We start from the raw sequence: 7466 nt of genomic DNA, 5'->3' as shown, positions 1-7466 counted from the left end.
CAAAGATCAATCCTTGTTCACCTAAAGTTACAAAACTCCTTTAAAAATACACTCTTTCAGTCTGATAAAAAATACATTCGATCTACAACAAGACTGAGATGGTGAACGGCAAAATCAATGCTGGAGTGGAATGGCGATGCTGGTTGGAGTTTATTTCACCCAACTCAACAATGTTAGGACATTTGGGTGAGACAAAGTAAAGTTTAAAGCCTGTTGGGTGCGCCCTACAGCCAATCTAAAAAAAAACTAAAATTAAAAAGAATCTTGGGGAACAAAACAGAATCCAAAAAAATGATATATATATATATATATATATATATTTTTTTTTTTTAATGTAAAATTTGGCTTTTTAACATAGGAGTCAATGGTAAATCGCTCCCTTTAGCAGCAGCCTGCCTCATGTGGTGTTTTGGGGAACTGCAACATTTTGTTTCTACTGGAAAAGAAAGTTTTATCTAGACACACAACTTCAATTTTTTTCCATTATGACTTAACGTAAAGGTTATTGGAAAATTAAAGATAAAAAAAAAAAGCTTTACGGTAAATTAAGCTAAAGCATAAAAAAATCCAAAAACAGGAAAACGTGAAAAGACTAATGATGTGATCATTAAACCACAGAGAAATGCACTGAGAGAACTAATTAACTGAAACAGAAACAGATGTGAAAACTACAAACTTAAATGTAGTACGCCTGCAGAGGACAGACGGAAAGCTTGAGAAATAAAAATAAAATTAACATAAATTAAAGAAAAATTATGGCCTAAAGAGTTTAACTAAGAACCAAAGAATCATTCCTCTCTGTGTTATATTATTTATCCTTTTCAGTTTAAACTTTGACTTAAAATGTGACTTATTGCAGATTCTAATGTAAGGAGAAATCCCAAATGCAAAACCTATGGAAAAGTCTCTCCGAGTATGTATTACATTTCAAACTTTGCTGTTACTGCATGAAGTTGCTCCTTTACAACTTTTTTTGCCCAAAAATTGGATATAAACCTGTTCTGAGACTGCATGTCCAGGTGGTCCCAGACCTCAGGATTTTTCAAATGCCCCCACTGGGACTCGAGATTGAACTGAAAAGTTAGATCATTTTAACTCCACAGAACCAGAGTTTTTGACACTTTTTTCTTTCATCTGAGAAAATAAACTTATTTTTTATGGAGCTTTTGTTAATGTCACCCATACTATTAGGTTGACAGTAACAATCAAAGACTGAACGTCTAAGATGCAACATAGTCCTAGATTTTCTGTCTTTACTTTTGTTGAAACTGTTTGAATTTAAACTGGTATGAAAAGGTTCTGCACACACCTGCTGAGTTAGTCTTTTTATTTTTCACAGGAAATTTACCACAAACCCATCATGTAGAAATAGTCTTATGATTGCAAAATGCCATGGTATTCAAAAAGACATTTCAGTTTGAGTGAGTTCTGATGTGTTTAGGTTATTATGCAGCAAACATTTCTGAAACCGTCTTAAACCACGTTTGTAAGTGGTGCTTGAGTGCCCCCTCATTATCCCAGGTATCACCGGGATGTACAGCAAGTCCCGCTGACAGATGATATCACATGTAAATACATCAGCACACTCAATGAGGATGGACTCCTCAAAGTGCTACTGGCACTGCACAAATGTCTGGATGCCGCTCCACTTCCATCTACATGCCCGTGCCGCACTAAAGCCGAGATGATGTGTCGATTGCTGCTGCTGAATTCCATCAGCCAGACAGAACTACGCTCCCAGCAGCTCCCCTGCTAGCATCTGCGATCATCCTGTTGAATAATGCAAAGGCGAGTCTGCTCCTTTCTGGCTCTCTCTGTCATTCTGTCTGCACGAGCTGCAGCCCCATCAAGCACGCCGCTATGCCATCAACATGCTAATTGCACACTGGATAGGTCTTCTAATGGCAAACAGTATAAAGAACAAAACTCATCAAGCGGCCAATGACTCTGTCATCATTAAGAGGTTATGGTGGTTCGGTGATCAAAATGTATTTTATTTAAGTATTTCATCTTTGTCAGAGTGGTACATAACATGAACACATGTCTAGTGACACATGCATGTACTTCTACACATGTCAGGTCTGAGTTCAACAGCCTACTTGCTCATTTTAAGGGCCTGTACCATGAAAAACCAACGTTGTGATTTTAGACTTTTTGGGTGATATTCACAAGAAAAAAAGGACCAACAAGGAAATCGGATTTCCTGGAGGAGTTGCAAAGAAAGCGAGGGACGAACTAGTAGAACTGGTTCGAACGTGGATTATTGAGCACAGATGGAAAGGTGAGCGTGTCTCCAGGAAAATGGTTCTCATGAAAGCAAAGAGGATTCTTGATTCAGAGATTGATGACGCTTTCAGGAGAACAGAAACGTTCATAGCTAGTGCTGACCAGAACAATGTTCTCATTTCAATAAACCCTCAAATGTTCATCTGGTGTTGTTTGCATTTATTGAACAATTTCACCACAAAATAAATCCATTAATTATAATTATTCTGTCTGTGATGGAATAAAAGCCGGCCTCTAATAAGCACCGGGTTGGCTGAGACATTTTTGGAATAAACACAGGGGCTTCAATTGGAAGATATACTGACGGGGTGTGAAACTCAATCGCACAAGGGCCCAAAATCCAAAACACGTCTTAGGTCAAGGGCCGAACAGGAAAAATATTTATTGAACATTCTAAAACTACCTTTTCAGAACTTTAAAACTGTAACTTTAAACATAATTATGAACTAGATATATAGCATTACCTGTGATAATGCTAGTGTTAATGCTGGAAGCTGAATTTAGCTGCTGAAGATGCTAGTGCTAATAGCTGAAGATGCTGAAATTGATAGCTGAAATCACTGACGCTAATAGCCAGCTCAAACATTAGGTAAATGCCAAATTAGCCTAAAAAAAACAGCTAGCATGTAGTTGAGTAAAATGGTTAAACTTTAAAATATAAAAGCCTAAATTAGACAAAATAGCTAGCATGTAAATATTAGCTAAACTCCAAAATAGCCTAAAAAAATCAAAATAGTACAAAAAGCTAGCAGAATTACAATTTTTAAAACTTTAAAACTGTAACTTTTTAACATAATTATGAATAATAAAAAGGCAGGAATATTATTCAAAAATAAATCAACTTAAACCTTAAATAACTTTCAGTATTTTACTCTCCACAAAAATATATTTTGTCAAACCTATACAAGTTAGAAATGAGCGTAAGATAAGATAATCAATAACAATAAAATAAAATGAGGGCTGGACAGAACTACCCGGAGGGCCACATCCGGCCCCCGGGCCTTGATGTACAGTTTTCACATCTATATCTGCAAACATTCAGATGTTGTTTGTTTTTGGTTTTTTTACAATTAATTTATAATGATTTATGTGGCTTTTTTTTTATTTTCCTAAACCAAATTTTGTTTGATTACAGAAGTGTTTGTANNAAAAAAAAAAAAAAAAAAAAAAAAATGGAACTCCCCTTTTATTTTCCAATATCAACATTATTACAAACTGTCACTGGTCCTACCATGATGCGCTGTAAAACAAAGGAACAGTCCAGCTGAAGATGACAGACTCAAAGTCATTGACTGTATAAGAACAGTGAGCAGAGAAATGTCACTCTGATGGGGTTGAGGTTGCAGGGTTGCACAGAAAACATTAAGCTAATAAGTTTGCTCTCTGTTTGTGCTAATGTTAGCTTATCTTAGCTAGATGATGATCCCTCTTCAGGATTACCATACTCAGTCACAACGTGCTTCCTCTTTAGGTGATCATGCATAGTCGTAGTGCTGCCATGGAACACAAGTTCTGCATTGTGTTCCACAGCACAAGGCACATGTAGATATTGTAGATGTTGTAGATGTTGTAGATATTGCACTAGAAACTTTGGTCTTTTTTTAAATGTTTTTTTTATGTTTCCCACTTTCAAGCTTTCAAGCTCCGTTGGTGTGTTGTGATGGTACCCGAGTACCATCGGATTAGCACCACTGCGCATGTGTGTCAAAGACAATGGCAGACTATTAAATTAGTCGTTGACCATTTTAATGGTCGACAAAGTCATGACTAATCGACTAGCCGTGGCAATCCGAGTTGGAAAGGGAGATTGCCATAAAAACAATGACACTAACTGAATTGGACCAATCACTGCTTCCTGTCAACATCTGGTTCCAACATGACACCGTCTGTATCGCGAAAAAATGGCAACTGGATTGACTTCATTGGATTGGTGCCAAAGTAAGTCGTTTCCAATGGGTGATGTCACACTCAATTGGTCCAGTTCTTATACAGTCAGTGATCAAACATTTCAGAACCACTGTATGAATTTCTACTGTTGGACATGAAAGTCTCAACACTCCATGGTGGAGTGAGGAGTTTGCCTCTAAATTGGAATTGGATATCTTTGCTAATTAGTTAGAAGCTTGTGAATAATCCCTGTTCAAATGGTTGTGGCGTATTCAAATGTGTTTTCTGCAAACTGCATCCATTTCTCATTTCAATCTAAAAAGCTGCCACGTTTTCCAGCCTCAAAATAATCCAACATCTGTTGGATTTTTTTTTTTTTGTCCCTCATAATAATGTTTTTTGTTTCGTCCAATAAGATTATCTATTATTCTAAGGTTTGTGTCTTATGTTACAACGAAGGTTGTAAAATATATACTTAAAGAAAACAAATGTAAAAAATGGAAAACTTATAAATTCCAGGCCTGATTCCACACAGTTTTTGCTGTCACATAGTTGTGGATCATTGGGTTTAAGGGTAAAAATAGCCAAACAAAAGTTTTTCACATCTGTTTAGAGCACTGGATCTAACCTCTGACTAACCTACGTTGGGTTTTTACACAATAACAAGCCCCAAACTGTTCTGTTCTCTTTGCTTTGTCTCTGCAGTATTGCTGATTTGTTCCCTCCTCCTCACAGCTTTCAATTACAGTTCTGAGAAATTTAATCAGTGGGTTGCTCACTTACTTCTGGTTTTAATTTCCATGCAGCGCCGTCTGACGTATTGTTTTCTAAAGTAAAAAAAAACAAAAAAACAAACACAAAATGTGTGTGGGGAGGACAAATAAGCAAAGTATCTTTCATCGCTTTGGTTTCAGACCAAACTTATTTCAATTATAACAGATAAAGACCAATACATGAGGACAAGTAGGAGCCATGAACTGTAAACTCGCTCAAGAAGATATTTCAATTTTTGATTAAAAAACATAAAATCATAAAATCCAATTAATCAATCAAGTCAAGAATATATCTCGAAAGTTCGTATTTTAACCACTTTGTTGGATTGAAGTTACAAGGTTTAAGTTAATAAATACCAAGGAGCATAGCATCCTTGGATGAAAAGATGGTCTCTTATGCCTCGTTTCCACTGAATGGTCCAATACGGTAAAGAGTGGTACGGTCCTGTTAATTCTGGTGAGCGTTTCCACTCAGTTAAACCTCACTTCCACTGAGCGGTTCGTATTCACATCGCATGCGTGGTGTAGCATGCCGCTAGCTCACCCGTATCGCCAAAGAATGGTGAGGAACGTTTGCAGTTTCGCCGCAGACAAGGCCTTGCTTTTGTTTGGAGGAATTTTCAATTTAGACTCATGACCAAAAACGCTGCTTCTAAATATTAGTAACAATAGCCTAAATGAGCGCTATATTGGCGCTTTCTATCGTCGTCATCACTTTCTGTCAATCAACACGTGGCTACAGCGGCTCCACCCAAAATATTACGTTCCACTTTTCAATGGACCTTCAACTGATGGGGGCTCACAAGAGGTACGCTTCAGTTCTGTTTAATTGGTTTGATTGATTTATTGGTTTATTTCAAGAATAGATTGTGAAAAATACAGGACAAAACCCACAAATATTTCAAACTAATTACAGACATAATGAAATGCATTGATTAGAAATTAGAAAAACAAAAACAAAACACACTTGATTCATGAAATATTGTAATTATTACCTAAAGTCAGTAGAGTTTGATTGATTGCTTGAAAAGGAGTAGGAAGGAGAAAACTTATATAATCCCACCACCACTTGGTTACTTCATTTTACAGTTTTGCATAGTTATGTTATCCAGTTCTGATCAGATCAAATGCAAGTTTTTTGTTTGTTTGTTTCCCCAAGTATCAAAGTGAAGTGCACATTGATTATTGATAAATTTCCTAAACATTATTTTGTGATTTCAATAAACAGTAACATCCATTTAACAATAAAATACCAGACCAGACTAGACCATACTATACCGGACTCAGACGAAATGATGCTTTAGACTGAAGGTTCACAACCTTTGATATTTGTGAACACACTTTAAAAACTACAAATACATAAATAAATATGAATCTCTTACAATTGTTACAGTCACCATTTTTCATTCAATGTATTTATTATTTTCTCTAAACTTCAAAACTTTACACCATTACTTTATTACTTTGACAACCTTAACCTTTGAGTGCAAATCAAACAAAGGTTCATTTTTAGAAACTTATTTAACAGCAAAATTATGTTCTTTTCTGTGTAATTACAAAATAAATCATAATATCACCTTACATTTCAAACTTGACAATGACACAGCCTTAGCTTGGCATCACAGTGCCATCTACTGGGCAAAAATATTAGTCCTCCAGCTAACATTAGCTAGAATGTTTCTGTGCTGTATTTACAATAAAAACACATTTCACAAGAATACCAAGAATAAGAACAGTGTGAGTTTTAACAAGTTAACTAGTTTTAACTAATTAACATTATTTTTCTATATTTAAAATGTCATGTAATCTTTTTTTTTTCCTTCGGGAATAGCCAGAGTAAAGCCTGTAGCTTACCTCCAAGCGACCGCGACCGAACCGGAAGTAGCTTAAACTTTCAAAATAAAAGTCTTCACCTAAGATTTTCTCATAAAAACAGCAAAATGAAGACAACAAAGGCGAGTTTTGCGAAAATAACAAAACATAAAGACCACATGAGCTACACCATGTGAAAACACAAAACTAATACAGTGTCTCAACATATATTGTTACTGTCCTTGTTCCCTCATCAATCAGGTGCTAAGAGATAGAGCAAAAATTTGTTTTAAAACTTTCAGTTTACTTAGTTTTCATAAACACAGGAGCATTTCAAAACGTTTGTTCAAATGGTAACTTCCTGTTTAGCGTGTCCCTTTAAAGTAAAAGCAACAACCATGTTGTACATTAAAAAAAATGTAATTGGTTGAATCATAAGATCATTTCCAAAGAGGGCATATTTATTTTACAGTCAAAGAAAATTATAATATGCTGCAAAGTTTTTTTTTACCCCACAGTGGACACAGCTAGACGTGCTGCTCGCATATTTGGCCATTGAACGTCACTAAGATGTAAATTCATGACCAAAAGCGATGGACATATGAAGGCGTCGCCAGCACTACACAAACGCTCGCACGCTACCTCTGTGATATTTACACACCGCAGTAGAGCTGCGATGATGTATCAACTGCTGCTGGTGCAGACTTC

General features: G+C 36.1%; 1 long non-coding RNA gene across 2 annotated transcripts in view; it reads right to left on the bottom strand.

The window, feature by feature from the left end:
- The window catches only part of LOC112161521, a 38332-nt gene extending 31278 nt beyond the window's left edge, over positions 1 to 7054 (bottom strand). The window contains exons 1-2 of one of the 2 annotated variants that reach the window (XR_002921903.2): positions 6801 to 7054; positions 4957 to 5000 (exon numbers count right to left, since the gene is read on the bottom strand). This is a non-coding gene — a long non-coding RNA (uncharacterized LOC112161521). The remainder of the gene's footprint in view (positions 1 to 4956; positions 5001 to 6800) is intronic. The other variant, XR_002921902.2, reaches the window with a different exon arrangement.
- Between the last annotated feature and the right edge of the window lie 412 nt (positions 7055 to 7466).

Source organism: Oryzias melastigma, linkage group LG15 (assembly GCF_002922805.2).
Source record: "Oryzias melastigma strain HK-1 linkage group LG15, ASM292280v2, whole genome shotgun sequence".
Lineage (NCBI taxonomy): Eukaryota > Metazoa > Chordata > Actinopteri > Beloniformes > Adrianichthyidae > Oryzias > Oryzias melastigma.
The sequence above is the reverse complement of the archived record's forward strand: the minus strand, read 5'-3'. Positions and strand labels throughout refer to the sequence as shown.